This window comes from Cheilinus undulatus, linkage group 8 (assembly GCF_018320785.1).
Source record: "Cheilinus undulatus linkage group 8, ASM1832078v1, whole genome shotgun sequence".
NCBI classification, from domain to species: domain Eukaryota; kingdom Metazoa; phylum Chordata; class Actinopteri; order Labriformes; family Labridae; genus Cheilinus; species Cheilinus undulatus.
In genome coordinates, this window is record NC_054872.1 from 9418155 (window position 1) to 9440509 (window position 22355).

General features: G+C 38.9%; 1 protein-coding gene and 2 non-coding genes across 3 annotated transcripts in view; 2 read left to right on the forward strand and 1 right to left on the reverse strand.

Moving 5' to 3' along the window:
- The window catches only part of LOC121514034 (melanocortin receptor 5-like), a 58121-nt gene extending 43030 nt beyond the window's left edge, over window positions 1–15091 (reverse strand). The window contains exon 1 of the mRNA XM_041794091.1: window positions 15001–15091. The gene's annotated coding sequence lies outside the window, so the exon portion shown is untranslated. The remainder of the gene's footprint in view (window positions 1–15000) is intronic.
- Window positions 15092–21053: 5962 nt separating this feature from the next.
- Window positions 21054–21126, forward strand: trnak-uuu. The gene has a single exon. It is a non-coding gene; the product is annotated as a tRNA-Lys (tRNA).
- A 774-nt stretch (window positions 21127–21900) lies between these two features.
- Window positions 21901–21973, forward strand: trnak-uuu. Its single transcript has one exon. It is a non-coding gene; the product is annotated as a tRNA-Lys (tRNA).
- The last annotated feature ends 382 nt before the right edge of the window (window positions 21974–22355 follow it).

Consider the following 22355-nt stretch of genomic DNA (forward strand, 5'->3'; position numbering starts at 1 on the left):
CATTATTAGTTATATTTTAATGGAAATTACAGAAGACTACTTGCACTGTTTTATGTTTGATGTAAAAACACACTAAGTTACAGCTTTCAGCATATTAAAAAGTTAAAGAACTGGTACTTGATTATCTAAAAAGATATAGTTTTATATCAAGTGTTATGTCAAACTTGTGCTATTCTGAGATAAAAGGATTTAGTCAAACAATTTTCTGAAAAAATACATGCAGTTATATATATATATATATATATTTTTTTTTTTTTTTTTTTTTTTGACTCATGGGTCAAAAATGCTTAATTTGTCTGATCTATTAAAAGCTAAAGTGATACCATATGAAGAGTCATTTGGGAGCTGAAAGAGTTGGCTCCTCTTACTGAACTGTGCCGAATGATCTGATCTCTGAAAAGAGACGGAATTCCCATCACTGGTTGTGAGAGAATAATTTGATATTTCATCCTAAAAAGCTGTTGCTGCATTTGACTTTAGGTCAAGTCTCACCTTATAAAGGACACAACATTTTACTGTATAACCCTCTCAGGTATCAAATATAGCTACTCAGTACTTTAAGTACATTTTAAATGACTTACTTTTTACTTCTACTTGAGTAGATTTATAGATTACCACTTTTACTTCTACTTTAGTATATTTTATCCAAAGTAACTTTACTTTTATTTGAGCACAATAGTCTAGTTATTTTTCCACCTCTGCTGCGGAGGCATTTAGTCCCACTCTTCTTTGCAGAATTGTTTTAACTCAGGGTTTTTGAGCATGAAAGGCCAGCTTAAGGATAAGGATAAACTTTATTGTCCCCTGAGAAAAATCTGACATGGACAAAAGTGCAACTTAAGCGCTCAAAGTCAACACATTCATCCAAAAAACCCAGAAATTACACAGAGGCAGACAACGGTCCACAGTGTCACAAGATAAAGAAGAGAGTTACAGGTAAAAGTTTATATTGCACCTGCCCTGTAATACTGCACCGACCTCACTGTGATAAGCAGATTGAAATATATTGCACATCTCCTTTGTGCAAGATGTCATTCTTCCTAAAATTAGAAATAAAAGAAAGCACATAATGACCAGTATAAGACAACCCAGTAAAAAAAAAAAAACAGCTTAAGAAGTGCAATTACATGAGAATAAAATGAGATACTAATGAAAAAATAGATAAGCAAGTTAGAATGAGGTACAAATGTCAGAATAAAATACCAGTGTCACAACAAAATGAGTGCTAAGGGTTAACAACATACATATGGTCATGCCAGAGTATCTCAGCCAGATTTACTGTAAGTCTGGACTTTGACTAGGTAGACTTCCTGGTATGTTTCAGATCACTGTCCTGCTGCATAACCCAAATGCACTTGAGCTTAAGGTCAAGAAACTGATGGCCAGACATCCTCCATCAGGACTACAGTAGAAAGCAGTGTTCATGGTTCCATCAACTGTGGCAAGTAGTCCAGGTCCTGAAGCAGCAAAACAGCCCAAGACCATCACACCAGGGTTGCCAGGTCTGTGTGACAAAACCAGCCCAATGGTCAATAAAAACTAGCCCAAAACCAAGCCCACTGCTGAAATTTAAAATAATACAGTTAAACCTCTGCCACACTGCATATATTGCTTGACTGCCTGCAGACATTCTGCTTATGGGTGGCATGTATGTCTGTGTGCCATGTTCCATGTTTTCCTGCCTCTCCACTGGCTGTTTTAGTTGTACTTGATATTTACTTGAGTGTAAATATCTAGTTTCTAAAAATTATCTAGTTTGTTTTGGCACAGAAATTAAATACTCATACACAAGACATAAAAAATGGGTCTGCTCAACCCGCAGACAAAAAAATCTACCCTTGGCAGTACGTTAAAAGTAGCCCAGTTCCGTGGGAAAACCGCGTACCTGGCAACCCTGCATCACATTACCACCACCATGTTTGACTGTTGGTATGGTATTCCTTTTCGCAAAATGCTCTGTTAGTTTTACTCCAGATGGAACGGGACACACACCTTTCAGAAAGTTCAACTTAGTCGTGCCAGTCTGCAGAATATTGTCCCTAAAGTCTTAGGGATCGTCAGAATGTTTTTAGTCAAATGTGAAACGAGCCTTTGTGTTCTTTTAGGTCAGCAGTGGTTTTTGTCTGGAACTCTCCCATGGCTGCCATTTTTGCCCAGTCTCTTTCTTATTGTTGAATCAGGAACACTGACCTTAATTGAGTCAAGTGAGGCCTGCAGGTCTTTAGATGTTGTTTTTGGTTCTTCGAAGACCGCCTGGATGAGTTGTCCATGCACTCTTGGAGTTATTTAGGTTTCTCAGTCACTCCTGAGAAGGTTCAACCCTCTTCCAAGTTTTCTACATTTGTGGATAATGGCTCCAGAGCCTTAGAAATAGCTTTGTAACCCTTTGGCCATGACGTGTTGCTTTATGAGATCTTTTAGCCTACTTCACTTTGTCAGGCAGGTTCTATGTAAGGGATTTCTAGATTCAACAGGTCTGGCAGTAATCAGGCCTGGGTGTGGACAGCATGACTGAACTTATCTTTACAAAAATGTGGTTAATCACAGTTAATTCATGATTTAACAGGGAGGGGGCCAGGTAGGTTTGGATGGTTTTATTTCCCCTTAAGAAATTAACTGAATGTTGTATTTTCTTGGGCACTAATATAGTTTCACAGCACTGTATGTGTCTTGTGCATGGGCAGAGTTGACAGAAAATAAGCTCTAATCTTATGAGCTCTGCCTTTTTGAAACAGACCGGGTACAAAGGAGACACTTAATACAAGAGCACCTGTATGATTAATTCATGTAAGGCCAAAACACATTTGACTAACAAAGATTTAATTCATCACACTTGCGCCTCATCTGACTTTCATGTGCTTAATTTTAAGGTTTGATTTTTTTTCATATAAGCAAAAAAATGTTTGAGGCAGAGTTGCATGCAGGTACTCACATCAGATCTTTTATCAAGACTTTACCTACTAATTTTCCTGCCAGACCTTTGGTTCTCTGTGTGACGTCAGGATGAGCTGGTGTGAGGGTGCAGAAATTATTCAGGAAAGTTCTCAGTGTGGGTGTTGCTGATGGCATTTATATCCTGTGATTGGAACCGGTGTCATCTCTGTGCACCCATGAAATTTCTTCTAGTTGTTCAGCAGCCTTATTTTTTAAGCTCTTTCAATGATGATCCACATAAGTCAGACAATATCTTTCACTGACTGCATTTACATGGACTTGAGTATCCCGGTTATGATCCTGGATTTTATCATATTCTGGATACTGCATTTACATGCGCGCAGAGAAACCCAGTTTTTCATATCCCTGCATACATGAGAAAAACTAGTATCCTGGTTTCTGATCACTGAATCATATCTGCAAAGAGAGTTGTGATGTTATTTTACAACACCAGACGAGGTAAGTTTGAAATTTGAGAAAAATTAGATCACTGTTATTTTGGGTTTAACACAGTTAAATGCCAACATCACGTTGCAGAAATGGTACCCACCTCATTCCAACAACGGGAGAAAACAAAAATAGTCTTGTTTATATTAAGAATGTTTGCTTACAGATAATAAAACATCTGCAGACAAAAGAGACTGAGAGGATGGCAAGGAGTGAAAGGGAGATCTCAAATAAATAAGCTTAATATAACCTGATATTTCAAATTATTATCACTATTAGGCTATTAGAATTATTATTATCAAACACTAACACCAGAAAAGAGTGAAGCAACTTGAGGTTGATTTACTTCACTGAGTAACTGTCCCAGAAACGACTTCAAAATAAAAGTCTGTTAAAACAGGGGCAGCTCAGACACAGCTGCTCAGCTCTTACTCTCTCTGGGCAGAGTGGATCAGCTGTTCCTCCACCACTCGGACACAGTATTTACAAGTATTTGAAGTTAAATTAAGTTACATCAAATTCACGCCTGCGCAGGTCATCTACAGCAACCAGAATATGGGATATATGTTTAAAATCAAATAAATAAGCCACAGAGGTTAAGGACTCTGTTCTGTGGAGCCATGAAACAAAACTGGCAGTCAGTCTGGAGGAAGAAGTTAAGCATGGTGGCTCGATGATGCTCTGGGGCTGCTTTGCATCCTCTGGCACCTGTAGCATGTGGATTCATTGAAGCATCAGGAAATCCTAGGTGGAAACGTATTTCCTAAAGAACAATGATCTCAAGCATACCTCAGAATCCACCAAGGCCTGCAGAAGAAGTCCTGGAAGATTCTACAATGTTGCCTGACTTGAACCCCATAGAAAATCTCTGGTGGGATTTGAAGAATCATGCAGACCAAAGAATATTATTGAACTGGGGGCTATTGCACATGAGGAGTGGGATAAGATTCCACAGGGACACTGCCAGAAGCTGGGGCCTGGATATACATCTCATTTGCAGCAGGACATAGAAGCAGAAGGGTGCTTTACTAAATACTAAAGATGCTTGCCATGAAGGGTTGAACCATTCTAAGCTGCACTTTCTGCTGAATTTGGAGAAAACATTTGAAGCATTAGTTGTGCTGAGCTTTTTCAATTACTTTTGTTTTATTTGTTTATTGCAAAAGGCAGAAAGTCTGTAAATTTTCACAATAAACCTGATTTGCAATGGGCATTGAATAATTTGATTGCAACTGTTTATTTATCTTCCATTTCAGCATTGTTTTCTCTACTTCATATTCTGAACACTGTGACAGGGTTTCAGAGGATTTCAGAGACAGCATGCCTGCCGTTTTCTAAACACACCAGTACAATCTTAGTGCATTAGATAAAGCTGCTTCATGCTCTCTTCTTCTCATCAGTGTGTACATCACTATTTCTTTTATTCTTTGAACACATCTCGTAACAAGTGACTCATTCTGGAAGAAATTAGGAACAGGCAATTTCATGGAAACATTAGTTAAACAGCCTTCGACATTCTTTATTATCTATTATATATGTTATTTATTTATCATCAGACTTTCTGGGAATGTTAAAAATGCTACATGTGCTTTTAAACAGATAAAGATCTGCCCTGATTTTATCTGTTTTGCAAGGTGCATCAATGGCAAGCTCTGTTAAGACTACAAACAACTTGAGTGGCAAAAACAACCAACCCTTTAATTCATTGTCCATTGTTTGACAAAGCAGCCTAACATAGCAGAAGTTCTGTTATAAATGTTAAAACATCTTCACACACAGGCAGTGGTGCTGCTACAGACAGACAAATTCTCAAGGCATTATTCTCAGCATGCACTCATTACACAACACTGCCGTCTTGACGTTAATCAAAGGTAATCAAAGTGGCTATTTTTGAATACCCCAGGATGGGGTATTACCTAATTACCCCCATTCCTACTTATTATTTTGATGAATAATGTGCTGCTACAGCAATGGGTCTGAAACCATGACTTAGGGGCAGGTAGATTATTCAGTTATCAACAGTGTGATACTTTAAGAAATATACTGGAAGTCTTATATGTAGTCCAGGTTTAGTTGTATGTGTAAGAAACCCAGTTAAGGTTTGCTATTACTTCAACACTGAGCTGTTAGTTTTTTTTTAAATAGAAATTAGACATTTTTCATCACTGTGAGAGCAGGATGATGCCAAGGTGAGTTGCATCAAGCAGCTGTTCTACAGAGATAGTTTAACAACAGTGTGGCTAAAAGAACAAACAAGATTCTTGCGATTTTTAATTTAATGCAATATTTGCAGACATTCGTTTTGCACTATGATAATGAATTAACCTAAATACTATTTGTTTCTTCTTCAAAATTTAAAACACACTATTAAAAACTATTCCGCATTAAAAACCTGCAGGAGTGCATGTACAAAATGACTGACTTCCAGTGATGTCTGGAGGCATTCTCTGTGTCAGGAACACAGTGAAGGTTAACAATTTAGAGACTTTCTCAAAAAACTGTTCTTTGGTAGCATTTACGATTCTATTAGCATTGTCTTCAGGTAAAGGTACTTTAGTTCCTGTTCAGTTAAAACCCTGTTTTTAATAAGAAAGGAAAAAGGAGCTCATGCCAGATTGGAAGGAAATATACTAGCTAAAGGAAAATAACTTGCTATAAATATAAAAGTCAATGAAATAAAGGGGGTCTAAGTGCAGCATTTGACACAATAAATCAGAGTATCCTTTTAGATAGACTGAGGTACTGGGTGGAGTTATCAAGAACTTTTTAAAAATAGCTTTAAAATCGTTCCGTGTCTCTGCAAACAATCATGCATTATTTTCCACCATTACAGTGCCTCATGGGTCAGTTCTTGGACCAATTCTATCCCCTTGTATTTTCTATAAGATATATTTCTTTTATAACTCCATCCAACCTTGATAAGCTGAGTACCCTGAAAGTTGTTTGGATGATGTGAAGAGCTGGATGTAAAGTAACTTTCTAAAATAAAATAAGGGAAAAACTGACATATTTATCATTGGATCCCAGCACCCAAAACAAGAGCAAAGAGCCACACTGAAAGCTTTTAATGACAGAAATGATGTTTTCACTCTCCTCCTGGTCTACTTCAGCATGGGTGTGGGATCGTTACAGGGGAAGTTTCCCGGTGTATCCCAAGGCTGCCGGTAGTTATTAACTTGGATTCAGCTGCAGGAAAGTGGCAGTTTACTCAAAAGCTTGTCTTGGCAGGGAAGATGTTTCTGTCTCCCAACCAGCCTTGGCATGTATTTCATTTCAAAGAGAAGCTCTGCCATTTACAACTATGGCAGCCTGTCAGCTCAGGAGCTGCATATGCGTACGTCATTTCGTCTTGTCACTCTGATTAGCCCGTCATGAATGTGACAGGCAGAATGTTCCTTGGATCACCTTCAGATAATTTTTTGAAAAGTCCTGCCTTTCCCAAACGCTTTCATCTGGATCTTTCCCAGATGAATGTGAAATATAACGACCTGTTGTGCGTTCAGTGATGGTATTCTGCATACCTTGGTTGTAATGAGTGGTTATTTGAGTTGCCATTGCCTTTCTATTCTCATATGACCTCTGACATAAAAAAGGCATTTTCATCCACACAACTGCCGCTCACTGGATATTTTCCCTTTTTCTGACCATTCTCTGTGACCCCTACAGATGGTTGTCGAAAAACAACAACCAATAGTTCAGCAGTTTCTGAAATACTCTGACAAACCAGTCTGACACCAACAACCATGCCACATTCAAAGTCCCTTAAATCCCCTTTCTTTCTCATTCTGATGCTCAGTTTGAACTTCAGCAAGTCGTCTTGACTATGTCTACATGCCTAAATGCATTGAGTTGCTGCCATGTGATTGGCTGATTGGTTATTTGTGTTAACAGGCAATTGAACAGGTGTACCTAATAAACTGGTCAGTAAGTGTACATGTCCTTTGGATTTCTGTGAAAAGACAAGGCCAGTTGATTTGATCCTCATCTCAAGATGGGAACAATTTTAATGACATTGACACAAAAGATGGAAACACTACAGTCCTAAGCAGGTCTTCAGAGGTTGTCATGACTACTCCTCTACCATTAACAGCGTTCAATAACTCTTTCTACCCTCAAAAATAACCCCTTTATTGTCATGTGTTTCGTGGTCAAAACCCTGCTAAACTTGTACAGAATAAGGCCAACAGTTGGGGGTCGCCATGTGTGGATTCAGTGGAGTTTTGATTGACCTGTGCAGCAGGTTCTCTCTGGAATATAATTGCCGACCATTCTTTCTGACATGTAAAACACTGTTCATATGAGGAAGGCTGCTGGACAAAGTGATTTTCATGGTATCCTTGAGGATTTAAAAACATTAGTGCCAGTAATTCATCTAATAGGAATCTGAGGTTTATACGTCAGTCAACAGCAACACAAGGAAAAATACCAATCAATTCATCTTTATACAACCCCAGCTCCAAAAAAGTTGGATGATTTCCAAATCTCACAAACCCATATTTTATCCACAACAGAACACAAACAACATATAATATGTTGAGACTGAGACAGTTCACCATTTTATATAATTATTAACTTATTTTGGTTTTGGTGGTAGCAACACATCTCAAAAAAGTAGGAACATGGCAACAAAAGGCTGGAAAAGTAAGTGGTACTGGTTAAAAAAAAAAACAGCTGGAGGAGCATTTTACATCTGATTACAATAAATGGCAGCAGGTCAGCACCATAACTGGGTATAAAATGAGCATTTTTAGATAGGCAGGGTCTAAGTAGTAAAGATGGGCAGAGGTGCACCAGTAGGAAAACTATTTCAGCATAAAATTGTGCAAACGTTGAGTATCAAACTATCTGCAGTATATAATTTCATGAAAATATTCAGAGAATCTGGAGAAATCTCCTAGCAAGGAACAAGGTAGAAGGTCAATACTGGATGCTCATGATCTCCAGGCCCTCAGGTGGCACTGCATCAAAAACAGGCATGATTCTGTACTCGAAATCATTGCATGGGCTCAGCAACACTTCCAGAAATCATTGTCTGTCAACATAGTTCACCATGTCATCCACAAATGCAAGTTTAAGCTGTGTCATGTGAAGAAGAAGCCAAATGTGAAGAAGATCCAGAAATGCCACCATCTTCTCTGAGCCAAAGCTCATTTAAATGGACTGAGGCAAAATGGAAAACTGTTCTGTGGTCATTGAAACCGCAGACAATGAGTATGGCGTACTAAAGAGAAGCGTGACCATCCAGCTTGTTATTAGAGCACAGTTTAAAAGCCTTCATCTCTGATTTTGCGGGGTTGCATTAGTGTCTATGGTGTGGACAGCTTCCACAGCCGGAAAGGCTCTATCAATGCTGAAAGTATACCAAGGTTTTAGAGCAACATATGCTCCCATGCAGACAACGTCTCTTTCAGGGAAGGCCTTGCATATTTCAGTTAGACAATACTAAACCACAGACTATATCCATCACAACAGCATGGCTTCACAGTAGAAGAGTCCTGCCTGCTCACAGACCTTTCACCAACAGAAAACATTGAGCACACCAAAAACCCAGCAAAGAGGACCCAGGACAGTTGAGCAGCTAGAATCCTACACTGGACAGGAATGGGACAAAAACTAGTCTCCTCTCTACCCAGACATTTAATGAAAACAATACACTTACATACAAGAATATGTGATGCATTGCTCCATGGGAGGTTTTTGTGTTTTCATCAGCTTATGCTGCCACCTGTAGGAGCTCTGAGTACACTACAAAGCTGAGTAGACTGGCAAACTAAACCAGCTCTTATATCAGAAAACAAAATCTGATAGGGCAGTCTCACTCATGGATGGTCTTATCAGAAGGAAAGAAAAAAAAACACTGAATAAGCTATTTGACAAATGGAGGTGGTTCATCACAATGGTGCAAAAATAATGACAATCCATTGGCAGACTTTCTTATTGATTTTAACACTTCCTTCTGCACCCACTAAAGAACAATCAATGAAAAAGGGCACAAACGAATCTTTTAAAAAAGCGTAATTAACAGTTAAAAAAAGACTAAAATTGATTCCCATTCCCCCATTTTATTCAGTTTTTCGACCTTACTTTATGCCACATGCATACATGACTATTCTGCTTTTTTCCAATTATTTTCTGTCAAAGCCAGCAGAGCCTTATGAGTTGCATACATGAGCTTTGATAAAGTGACTCGCCTCTCTGCACATCCCTGCCTCTGTAGATGTCAGAGAGAAGCATTCATTGGAGCTGACAGGAACCTGTCATTATGCAAACTAGATAATAGAATTCTAATGAAGTTGTACACGGAGGCGAGTTATTTTTTTATTCCCCAGCAGGAAATGTTACCATCATCTCTCACTGAGGCTGCTCGCTGCTGCTCATGTGCCACAGAGGTGACTAATCTTTGTGGGAAAAAGATGTTTTCTCTTAGCAGCTATTACCATGAGCAAAAAGTGTTTTTCAAAGATATCAATCAAGTTTTTTTGTTGACAACGAAGCAGTGGTTTTTCAGCCTTTGGCAATTTTTTCTCATTCATTCAGGTGACAAGAGATACACAAAAACTGGTATAATCACCAGGTAATCAAACAGGAAATATTTAGGAAATAACTGCTAGTTGATCATGAGTTAATGTATGGCTAATGAGTAGCTTGTTTGACTTAATAGGAAACTGTTAGCAGGGCTGGCCTGTGGCATAAGCAGCATAGGTAAATGCTCGGGGCGCCACACGCTCCAAGAGGCACCAGCATGAGCCAGATGGTGGAGCCTCAGATGTAAAATGACCACAGGACTGATAACTCCCTCCTGCTCATCACCATCACTGCTTTACTCCACACCCCCCTCTCTGTCTCCCTCTCGATCAACATGGTGTCTTCTGTTTGTTACAGAACAGCATGCAAGTAAGAAAAACAGAGCAGAGGAATTTGTGGAAAGTTGATTTTGGCATCACTGAGGCAGCGTTTCTTCGTCAATATGAAACGCACAGTTAGGTGATTACTTTCATTTACCCAGACAGACAGACAGACTGACAGCTGCAGGTGATAAAGGGAGACAGAGGGAGAGAAGATCAGCAAAAGATGAGAGGTAAACAGTGTAGACGACTGAATAACTCTGTCTGAAAATGAGTGATTACAGAAAGAATTTTGTAGTAGGAATAGGTGTTAGTTTCATGATGTAAATGCACATAGCCTGCCTTTCTCTCCATGCCTTGTCTAAATGTTTAATGACAACAGGTTTGTATCAATTGAATATGAATTTACTGTATTTGGTTGTAAATAAGGAAACCACAGTATATGATAGAGGTGTCCAAATGGAGAATGAGTGACGTAAAATTTTCTCCCTCCGTATTTTCATATCCAGGACTGCATCATTACATCAATAAATCAGGTATCTGGATTACTGCCACTTAGATGATGTGCAATTGAGGAAAAATGAGTTATTTGGAATTTTATTAAACTAATAAAAAATTCACTTAAGCAAGAAGCTAACAACCTATTGATAAGAGACAGCAGGTTAAGAAAGATAAAACACTTAAAGCTGCATGTTTCGTTTAATTTCATTTTAAACCTTTATTTTCAGAATGACATTGAGGTTTCCCTCATTTCCAATGGCATCGAGATCACAAGCACATTTAGATGAGCAAGACAACAAAAATCAAATTAAATCAGTTAAAAACCAGTAGAAATCAACCAAATCAAGAATTGGTAACAAAGTGACGAGACACCAAGGTCCTAACCTCTGCAAAAGAGGGGAGAACTTCAGTCTTTAGAGTTTGTTGGAGGGCGTTCCATGAGCTGGGGGCATCAAAAGAAAATGCAGTTTTATCGAGATCAGTGCAAGCTCAAGGAACTTTAAGAACTAACCAATCAGTAAAGCAGGTCATGTGGGTGCTTGAACTCCACAACAGCAAGTCTGAGATGTAAGGTGGTAGTTTTCCAGAGAGGGCTTTAAGACTATATTTAAAAAAAACAGACATGAACTGAAACTAAATTAGGATTGTTCAGAATCAGCTGTATTGGCCAAGTATGCTTGCGCAACAAGGAAATTAACTGCAGGAATTAAATGTTAAATTAAAAAAATATACAACTGAAGAAAGTATACGAATTAAGGTTTAAATATGTAAAAGCACTCGTAGGTATTTTCCTAGAATATACAAACTCATGTGCATTGATAGTATAGGTGCAAGATGAGCAAAAGGTGCAAGGATCCTGACTAGAAATAATAGGTATAAGATATGCAAGGATGTAGGCAGATTTACAAGAGGTAGATAAGATCATTAAAGATAGTTGATTAGTGCAGTTATTCTTATGAGGTGATGCAATTTTTACCTTACATTTAATAGATTGAGAACAAATTTGTATGAGATGATGCATTTTACCACAGAGAGCCCTCTTACAGTATTTGACTTACCGAGAATAGATGAAGTAAATACAGCATTTGAGTATGGAAAATAGATTTAATTAGTCATTAGTGTGCTGAATAGATTAATTAGTGCAAACATGAGTATGAGGTAAGGCATTGTACCACAGTGAGCTTTCTGACAGTAACTTACTTACAGTGAATAATTACTTGCAGTTGATTCCCCAAAATTTACACAGTGATAAGTATGATAAATAGATAAATTAGTGTAAATATGCACAAGAGATTATGCATTTTTACCACAGAGAGCCTTATTACAGTATTTTGAGTTACAGCCAATAGATTAAATACAGAGGTTTAGTACAGTAATGAATTAAATTAGTTACTAGCATGATAAATAGATTAATTCATGCAAATGTGCGTATGAGGTGACAAATTTACCACGGAGAGTCTTCTCACAGTATTTGACTTACAGTGAATACATTACATACAGCAGTATAGGGTACATAGATGAAAGTAGTTACTAGCATGATTAAAAGATGAATTAGTGTAAATATGCATGAGTGATTATGCATTTTACCACAAAGAGCCTTCTAACAGTATATGAGTTTCAGTTAATAGATCTATAAGTTATAGCATTTGAGTTTGGGATAGATTAAATTATGAATTATTATGCTAAACAGATGAAATAGTACAAATATGCATATAAGGTGACACATTTTACCAGAGAGAGCCTTCTTACAGTATTTGAGTTTCCGTTTATAGATCTATGACTTACAGCATTTGAGTATTATAAATAGATTTGATTAGCAACTAGGATGCTAAATAGATTAATTAATGCAAATATGCATATCAAGTGACACACATGTGATTCATGAAAAAATGAATCGTGCAAATATGTATGAGTTGGCAATTTTACCATGGTGAGCCTCCTGACAGTATTTGAGTTTCAGGTAATAGATCTATTACTTACACCATTTAATTATGATATAGATTAAATTAGTAATTAGTATGCCAAATAGATTAATTAGAGCAAATATGCATATAAGGTGATGTATTTTACCACAGTGACTTAAGTAACAGTTCATAAAGTAAGAGCAAATGTGATCATGAGGTGAGGCATTTTACCACAGTGAGCTTTCAGACAGTAATTGACTTACAGTTAATAATTACTTGCAGTTGAGAACACCAAACTGATTACATGATAAGTATGATAAATAGATCAATTAGTGCAAATATGCACAAGAGATTATGCATTTTTACCACAGAGAGCCTTATTACAGTAATTGAGTTAAATTATTATTTATCTATTATAAGTAATTAATTTATTCACTGTAAGTCAAATACAGTAAAAATGCTCTCTGCTGTAAAATGTGTCACCTCATGTGCATATTTGCACTAATTGATCTATTTGTCATTCTTATTACTAATTTAATCTATGTACTGTACTCAACTTCTAAAAGTATTTAATCTATTCGCGGTAACTCAAATACTGTATACAATAGCTACATAGATTAATTTGTGCAAATATGCATATCAGGTGACACATTTTACCACAGTGAGCTTTCTCACAGTATTTGAGATACATTAAAGCAGTACTATTTATAATAATGTTTATAAGTCACTAAAAAGAGTAGTGGCAGTAGTAATAATAATAATAAGATTGTGCAAAATCAATGCCAGGAAATTTCAGATTCAGACAACAAATGTTAAAAGATAACTGTATATTAAATTTGGAAACACACATTTCAGATTTTTATAGGCCACTTCAATGGTAAACAAAGTGTGCAGAAAATAGCATAAAAATAGAGCTTTTTAGCACAAAAATCCAAGGGGGGCAGACCACTGTAAACATGTAAGCTGTGCTTTGATAGGCACAATGATCAGGTCCTATTCATTGTAGAAAGCTGAAATCATGAAATCGGGACTCTTCTGTAAAACTTCCAACTAACAGCAAGTATTTAGTCCCACAAATCAAATCACACTTTTGCCAAAGGCACCAAACTTAAAATGTTGTCTAGTTATTGCAGCATGGAGGAGGAAAGAATGGGTGGAGAGAAGGCAACTCATCAATTTTTTAATTTTGCTTTTTTAATTTTTACTTGTTGATTACCAAATTGAATCATTACATAATTATGAAATAATCATTATTTATTCATTTTGAGCCTCCTACTGTTACATAATTTATCATAGTAGTTAATTCTCCATCATTTCCCTGGTTAACTAGCAGTAAGTTACTCCTTTGTTACCTAGTAACTATGCCAGTTTGAGCGTACCATACCCTCATTTATGCTGTTTTCGTGCCCCACACTGTGGTAGTCTCTGCTCACATATAATGTGCTTTCACTTCCACCACCTTCCAGGCAGCTCTGAGCTAAAAATGCAGCCAACTTACAGTATTTCTCTGCCACATGCTGGCTGTGTGATGTGTCATTCTGACAAATTTGGGGCTTTATTAACTTCAGCTACAGCACAGCTGGCAGCGAGCCATGAGAGCGTGTAGCATCTGGACCCCTGTGTGTTTGTGTTTCCATACGTAATAGCTCACAGAGGGACTCTAAAGGACAGAACCTCTGTCCATGCTGAAAAATTAATTCTGTGCATTTTAATGCACATTACGCAAACGTTAAAGAGAATAATGCATAAAAATATAGTGGCATTATTTCAGGGGGACTTTGCTTTTAGGGTTTATTACAGAATATGTGTTTGCATAAATTTCAGGGAGTCTATTTTTAGTCTAATAAACCTGCTTCAGTGCATAACATGGTGTTAATACTTAAATACATCCTCAATGGCAGCATGCTGTCAGTGCAGCATCCAGAGACAGGCAGAGCAAGTGTTTATCCAGTAGATTTAGTCTATTACCAAATAAATATTTTAGAATCACTTTATTTCTTATGTGATTTCAAAGTTCATCTAATGTCAACTCAACAGCCTTGCCAACCAAAGACAGCTCTAATAATCCAAACAAACCCCTAATTATGTCATGCATCTGCTACATTCAGCCTTTAAAATCATGCCACTGTCTACAAACTGTGGCCTGAGCACCAAAACCAACCATGAAGTTTGACATCAAATATCACAGTGACACCTCAGGGATGACAATAATAATCAAGTGTAATGATGCCACTCTATAACCACACACACTTCAGGTCTCCAAGTCTATTTCTGAAGTTACAGTCTGACAATAACAAATCTGAAAATGTCTCACTAATGGGTGATACAAATCCATCATGAGCTTATAAAACAGACAAAGAATGACTCACCTCTCGCAGAGCTGTGACTCAAATCCTTCCCACGGTCAGCTCAGATGGACAGGCTGGAGCCTCTGTGGAGCATCAGCACGGTGGATTTACGCATCGTCAGAGAGGAGATATTGAGCTGTGTGTGAGAAAGAGAGAAAAGGAGACACAGAGAGGAAGAGAGAGAGAGAGAGAGAGAAGAAGAAGAAGGGAGGGGGTGAGAGAGGAACTCCCCCTTCAGATCTGACATGCAGACACGACAGCAAAATTCAGCTCCCCCTCAGAGTGTGAAAAAAGGAGCAGCCAAAGGCTCCAAGCTTTCTTCATGATGTAAAGATTTTCAATGAGGAGCTTCTTCTGAAAGGAATCTGGGTTTAAGATGTAAACTCTTCAGTATAGTCTTTGCCCAACCTCCAAATTAAGGATGCCTTAATTCTGCTGCAATCCCACATTTAGGAGCTCAGGGTTAAATTGGCTTTTTCATTAGCGCACCTTTTAACTAACCTTACACGCCACATAAACTGTTTCACATATCTATCTAGGCAATAGAGCAAAGTCAGAACCCTTCAAAATACATCTCAGAGGATGATTGGACAATGTGTCTGTCATATTTATTTCAGGCCAATCAGACAACAAAACGTGATGTTGTACGCTGGAAGTGAGAGAACTTTTGTACATATCTGCTCAACCCGAGCCCAACAGGCAGCTGTTATCACTAACCACTATCAGTGGAGACATTTAGTTGATTAAACCCGTGCTAAAGCCAAAGTCTTTTTCATCAAGAAAGGAAAGCAAAGCTTTCAGTGCAGTTTCATAAAGAAATGTCCAGTTTGAGAAAACTGCTGCTATAGCTACGGTACATCTTAGCTAATCTCTTCATTATTTTTATCCATCCTGCATCTAAACTAGTTACGAGCTACTGCCTCATCTTACTAATATAATAGGCAGCGTATCTGTCTGTGTTGATTTACAGGTCACACTATTGCTCCAGTTGTCTTTGATACCACTTGGAAGACTTCTTAGGTGTCCCACTTCAAAAATGGTGCCATAAAAAATTATAAATAGGTACAGATTTTCAATAAAATCTTAAAATGTCAGAATTTGGAGACTTCCCCTGTGTCCTGAAACAGCTGTGGAGTGTTATTGCACCTTACTGCCAACAGAGGGCACCAGAGTAAAATGCAAAGTGCGAGTGATAACCAAGGGGCAACCTCCGGTCCTGAAAAATGAAGCCAATGCGGAAGTGTAAAAAATTGCAATACCGTGAATGTCCACTTGAGGCTGGACGTCCCATCTGAACACCTGTTAAAAAGACGTATTTTACACTAGAAATAAACCGGTTTACAGCCTGGTTCAAAAAAACAAACATGTCTCATTGGCTAATGTCTTCACTGTGGGGGGGGGGGGGGGGGGGGGGTTTTACCACAGTGGTTTCGATTGTATTTAGGAAAAGCCTCACTTCGAACCGACTGGCGCGTCTCATTCGATTGAAAGATAGCTCGACATGCAGAAGCTACATTTCTGTCAACCAGAATGCTAGCTAGCTAGCTGACAGGAAGTTGAGCTTAGTGGGCGGCCGTTAGGCTGATCCAAAGCTCGGTTGAGACCGTGTTTTCAATATGGAAGCTGTCACGGATTGGCTTCAAGAGCAGTTCGAGTCCTCCTATTGTAAGCAGACGGCTGACATCACACAGGGTTTGTCCAGTTCTTTCCACAGTCTATGGTGACAACGTGGCAAAGCTGAGAAAGCCGGTGCAGGACTAGAGATTTGGTGATTGGTTGACAATGATATTGAGAGATCATTTGATCCATGGCATAAATGAAGACAGGATACAACAGAGGCACTGTTGGGGGATGGACTGACCTTTAAAAAAGCACTTAAGTTTGTTTAAGCAATGGAGGCGGCAAACGGAGACTCTGTGGATTTACATGACGTCAAAGAACCTGGTTAATGGAACAGAGCAGCAGGAATGGTGAAAAAGGTAAGCGACACACTACCAAAGCCCCAGCTGGACATTAGAAAATGCTACAGAGGAAAAGCTTAGAGAAAACCATCAAGCCAAGGACTGCAGGTTTGACAAAGAAAAATGTCACAACTGGGAAAAGTGGGACACAAAAAAAGAGCTTGTAGAAAACAGTGGGTTAAGAAAACCTGATGCAGTTTGAGGGTGAGAAAAAGGAGAATGAGAACAGGGCTAATATCATACAACGATCAGATTAAGGTCTTCCAACACCGGGTTTGTTATTTTTGGATCCGTCAAAAACGTCACACACTCAAGCTTTGCTCACTGAGTCTGTTGAATTTTATTTGTATTCCCTGCAAAAATGTGTCGAGTGTGGTAAATTTTCATGCTGCACGCCTTTGGCTCTGTCACTACTTTAAAATCACCAGATCCATCCATCCTACAGAGAGCTTCATACAGCACTCACTCAAGTGACATAGTGCTGTTTCATGTTGGAGAGTTGAGAGCAGCGTTTTACTTTAGTGTACCTCGCTATGAGTGCAAAGTTTTGCCTTTATCTGTTATATACTATGGTTGATATCCACACAATACACAGACATATCATGATGGTTAAAATGGGGATTTACTGCAAGGAGGGAGAGAGACGGGAGGTAGCAGCGGGCGCTGATCTGAATCATCAATCATCCGTTTAAATTACTTGGACTGATCTGAAAAAAAACATTTAAAAACCTGCACAAAATTTAGATTAAAACAACAGAGTCAATGTGCAAAGGCATACAAAAAGATGCCAATGTACAGTCTGGATCTGGAGGTGGTCATTCGTAGAAAATAAGAGAAAGAAAATGTCTCAGGAAAATGTAACATTTGAAGTAGACACAGGCTGTGGATTCCCTACAGTATCAAGGAAGCTATTTTACAAGTTATTCCATAATAAACCAAAAAATCCACACTTACTTAGTGCCTGCCTGCCACAGTGGCTGGTGGATTAAAAAAATCTACCAGCTGAAGTATGTAGCAGTATGGTATACGTAATGAAGTATAATATCATCAAGGAGTAGAGTTTTCAAGTGATCAGCTATTTTAGAAAGGAAAATGTTTCAATTACTAAAGAATACCAACATGCTCTCTGTCTCGTTCATCTTACTCTGAGGCTGGTTTATGAGTTTGTTTTGAGTTTATTAGACTAGTTATCACAACCATAAATACGGAAGAGTATTAGGGCCACTGAAAAAAAAAATTTGAGACAATTTTTTTTTATTCAATTGTGAGAAAAAAGTCAGAATTCTGAGATTAAAGTCAGAATTCTGAGATTAAAGTCAGAATTCTGAGAAAAAAAAAGTCAGAATTCTGACTTTATTCTTCAAATGAAAAAAAATTCTCAAATGTTTTTTTTCTCAGAATTCTGACTTTAAACTCAGAATTCTGACTTTAATCTCAGAATTCTGACTTTTTTCTCACAATTGAAAAAAAAAAAAAATTGTCTCAAATTTTTTTTTTTTTTCCAGTGGCCCTAATACTCTTCTATCTTCTATCTACATAAAGGATAAGCTAGACAATGTGAGCATTATTTTCTTATCACATATATTATAACACTGCTCATAATCATCACGATGATGATCACTGCAAGTCAATCACACTCCTGGGATATCAACCTGTCCAGTTAGAAAGCAGTACTGACTGTGAATCAGTTGTACCTGCTGTGTGCAAATGGGACAGACAACAGGTGGAAAGGAGAGGCAATTAGCAAAACAACCCCTATAAGGGAATGGTTTTGCAGGTGGAGGCCACAGACCATTTCCTGTTCATCCTTTCTAGCTGATTTCTGGTTACTTTTAAATTTTTCCCTCACCACAAGTGGCAGCATGAGGCGAGATCTGCAACCCACGGAAGTTGCTGAGGTAGTGCAGCTCATCCAGGATGGCACATCCATGCACGCCGTGGCAAGATGGTTTGCTGAGTCTCCCAGCATACTGTCAAGAGCGTAGAGGAGATACCAGGAGACAGGCCAGTGCACCAGGAGACGTGGAGGGGGTTGTAGGAGGGCCACAACCCAGCAACAGGACCACTATCTGCTCCTTTGTGCAAGAGGGAACAGGAAGTGCACTGCCAGAGCCTTACAAAATGTCATCCAGCAGGACACTAATGTGCATATTTCTGCTCAGACTGTCACAAGTGGGGCCTGTGCTCACAGCCAAGCACCGTGCAGCCAGATGAGAACACCACAATTGGCAGATTCGCCATTGGTGTCCTGTGCTTTCCCCAGATAAATAGTACTTACTGATTCTCCTATACGCCTTTTCTCCAGCACTGCAAGAAAGAAAAGGTGGACACTTCCTGAATTTATGGTCACATGGCAAAACCTAGGTAAACTTGTCTAGATATAGGGGGGTGGGCCAACTTAACCACAGCCAGCTGTAATGGGGAGAGAAAGAGAAAATATCTCTTGTGTCAAAGTCTGAAATGGAAGAGGGTAGCAAAAACCTAATGCATGCATCTTTTCACAGTCATTCTTAAAGAATGTTTGACACCATTTACTGCATGTTAACTCTGTAATCAACTCTAAAGCCTTTTTCAAAGATGCACTCTAAAAATGTGAATATTTCAGCACATTTCAGGGATCTTCTTGACTTGCCTGTTAGATTTTTTTTTATTGCACAGCAGAGGACTTTCCACATCTTGGAGGCAAGATATGAAGCACAAAAGCTGTCCTTTATGACATTGATTTTTCCCTCACAATGCTTGAGTGTTATCATGTAAAGCACTTTGTTCAGCAGCCTGCCCCAGTATTCATAGTGTCTCTTACATATCAGAACGAATGGTTGGTAATTACCTTCCACAGTTGCCCTGTTTGATTTAATTAATATTCCTCTGATCCTGCTGATGGCAACCACCAACAGCTCATTAACATTAGCTCTACTGTGACAAGACAAGTGGGGTTAGAGCATGATGTAAACGTTATAATGGTCACACTTTTTAAGACAGGAGGGGAAATAGGCCATTGAAGACTGTTTGGGATGGCGTATCCATGACAACCTCTGAAGAGATGCTCATGATAGAGGTGTTACAGGCATTTGTGTGATTGTAAATAGAATCAGTCCACTCTTGAGATGTAGCTCGCTCAGCTCAACTGTGGATCTGCCTCTTTTGTGCAGTTTTCAAAGATTAGAATGAATAGAAGCTAAGCAGGAGCTGATCTCAGCTGGACTCTCAGCTATTCAATCTCCACACAGAAAAAATATTCAGGATGGCTGTTTTTAATTTTTTAAAGCATATTGATGATCATCAAATAATTATAAAAATGCACAGTCAAGCATAAACATGTTGCTAATGGAGCCCAGACATGAACACGTTCTGAAGATTCATTTGTGGGCTTTTTTACCTTTATTGTAGAGGTAGGACATGTGGATAGAGCAGGCAGGGATGAGAGAGAAGAGAAAGACATGCAGGGAAAGAGCCACAGGTAGGACTTGTATCCGTGAGCCGCCCACGTACATGGGACGTGACCTAACCACTGGGCCATCTGCACCCCAGACATGAGCACAATCTAAATGCTCCTCACTTCCCAGACATTTACAGACCGTTGATAGAAAAGGGAACGCTACACAATGGTAAACATGGGCCTGTCCCCACTTTTTTGAGATGCCATCAAATTCATAGTGAGCTAACGTTTTAAACAAAATTGTTAGGAATAATAAGCATGCTAGACAGAGGTCCTTTCTTTTCTTTTCTTTTCTCTTTGTAAATTGTGTTGGACTGGTTTTCGTGTGGAAAATAAACATTGGGTTAAGCCGTGTTAGAATGTCCGACAGTCTTTAATGCACCAGGACAGCAGTGTGCATGAAGCTGCGAATGTATCATCTTTAAATGACATCACCAAGCTGCAACCTCCAGTCCTGAAAAATGAAGCCAATGGAGAAGGGCAAAAATTGCAGAAAATTTGAAAAAGGCATCTTTGAGAAGACAGACATGAAAGTGCAACATGGGAAATCTGCTGCAGTTTTCTGTGGTCATTGCCCAGTTTGAGTCCATGATGCCTCTGTTCAACCAAATTCCTTGGGCTCCAATGCTCCGATAGGTCATTTTTAACAATTGGTGATGATTGGTTCCCTTGAAGCCTGGATAGCTCAGTCGGTAGAGCATCAGACTTTTAATCTGAGGGTCCAGGGTTCAAGTCCCTGTTCAGGCGATAATGCTATAGTTTGATCAATCTTAAAGCCCTCTGGAGTGAGGATGCTGCCTATGTGACAAACCATGAATGAAAAAGTGCCATCTTTGAGAAGACAAACATGCGTGTTAACCTGACACGCATCCATCTGGGAAAGCTTCAATAGGAAATGTTTCAGAGGCTTTGAAAAAAAACTTGAAGTGTGATAGGATGAACGTTCTGTCACATCTCTACGAGTCAATAAAAGCAACAAAACACGTGACGTAGCTGCTATCAAGCTGCGCGTGCGAAGCTATGGGGAGTAACGTGAAACATGGCGACTACAGACATGTAAATATTGGACTTTTGTCATTTTTGAAAAGAAAACATTTCACTGCTGTTCTTTGATCTTTTTTATACGGAGAATTGTAGTGAAGTTCTGATAAAGCTGGTGCTTTAGCAGGGTCCACGCTAAGCTCTTCCGCCATAATTGTACCCCCTCTTGGTGCTGCTTGTTTACGTCATGACTCTGCCATGCCTCAAAGTACTGCCCCTCATCGCTGATTGGTCCTGCCATTTTCTAACCGGGCCCAAACAGTTCAGACGGGAGCTTTGCAAGATGGATTTGCCAGGAAAAAAACAAGGAAATGGGCATATCCATCTGCTTTGAAAGGTTATGAAAGTGCAACACGAGAAATCTGCTGCAGTTTTCTGTGGTCATTGCCCAGTTTGAGTCCATGATGCCTCTGTTCAACCAAATTCCTTGGGCTCCAATGCTCCGATAGGTCATTTTTAACAATGATGGGTTCCCTTGAAGCCTGGATAGCTCAGTCGGTAGAGCATCAGACTTTTAATCTGAGGGTCCAGGGTTCAAGTCCCTGTTCAGGCAATAATGCTATAGTTTGATCAATCTTAAGGCCCTCTGGAGTGGGGATACTGCCTATGTGACAAACCATGAATGGAAAATGCCATCTTTGACAAGACAAACATGAAAGTGCTTCTCACTTCTCTTATTATAAGGCTTGAGTCTTTTCCTTGAGTCTTAGTCCCGCCCACCAAAGACTCATGGAGAGACCGAGGAATCGACGCAGAAGACTGAAGCCATAAGGCCGGCAATTATCAGTCCATGGGATGTCCTTACCTCTGCAGCGTCACTTGAAGCAACGTCAGTTTATGATGTTTATGATGGACTGAATGTAGAAAAAAATCCTCTAATGTTGTCGGTGTTTGGTGGGAAAAGGGAGATTCATATCTGAATCTTTAGATTTTAT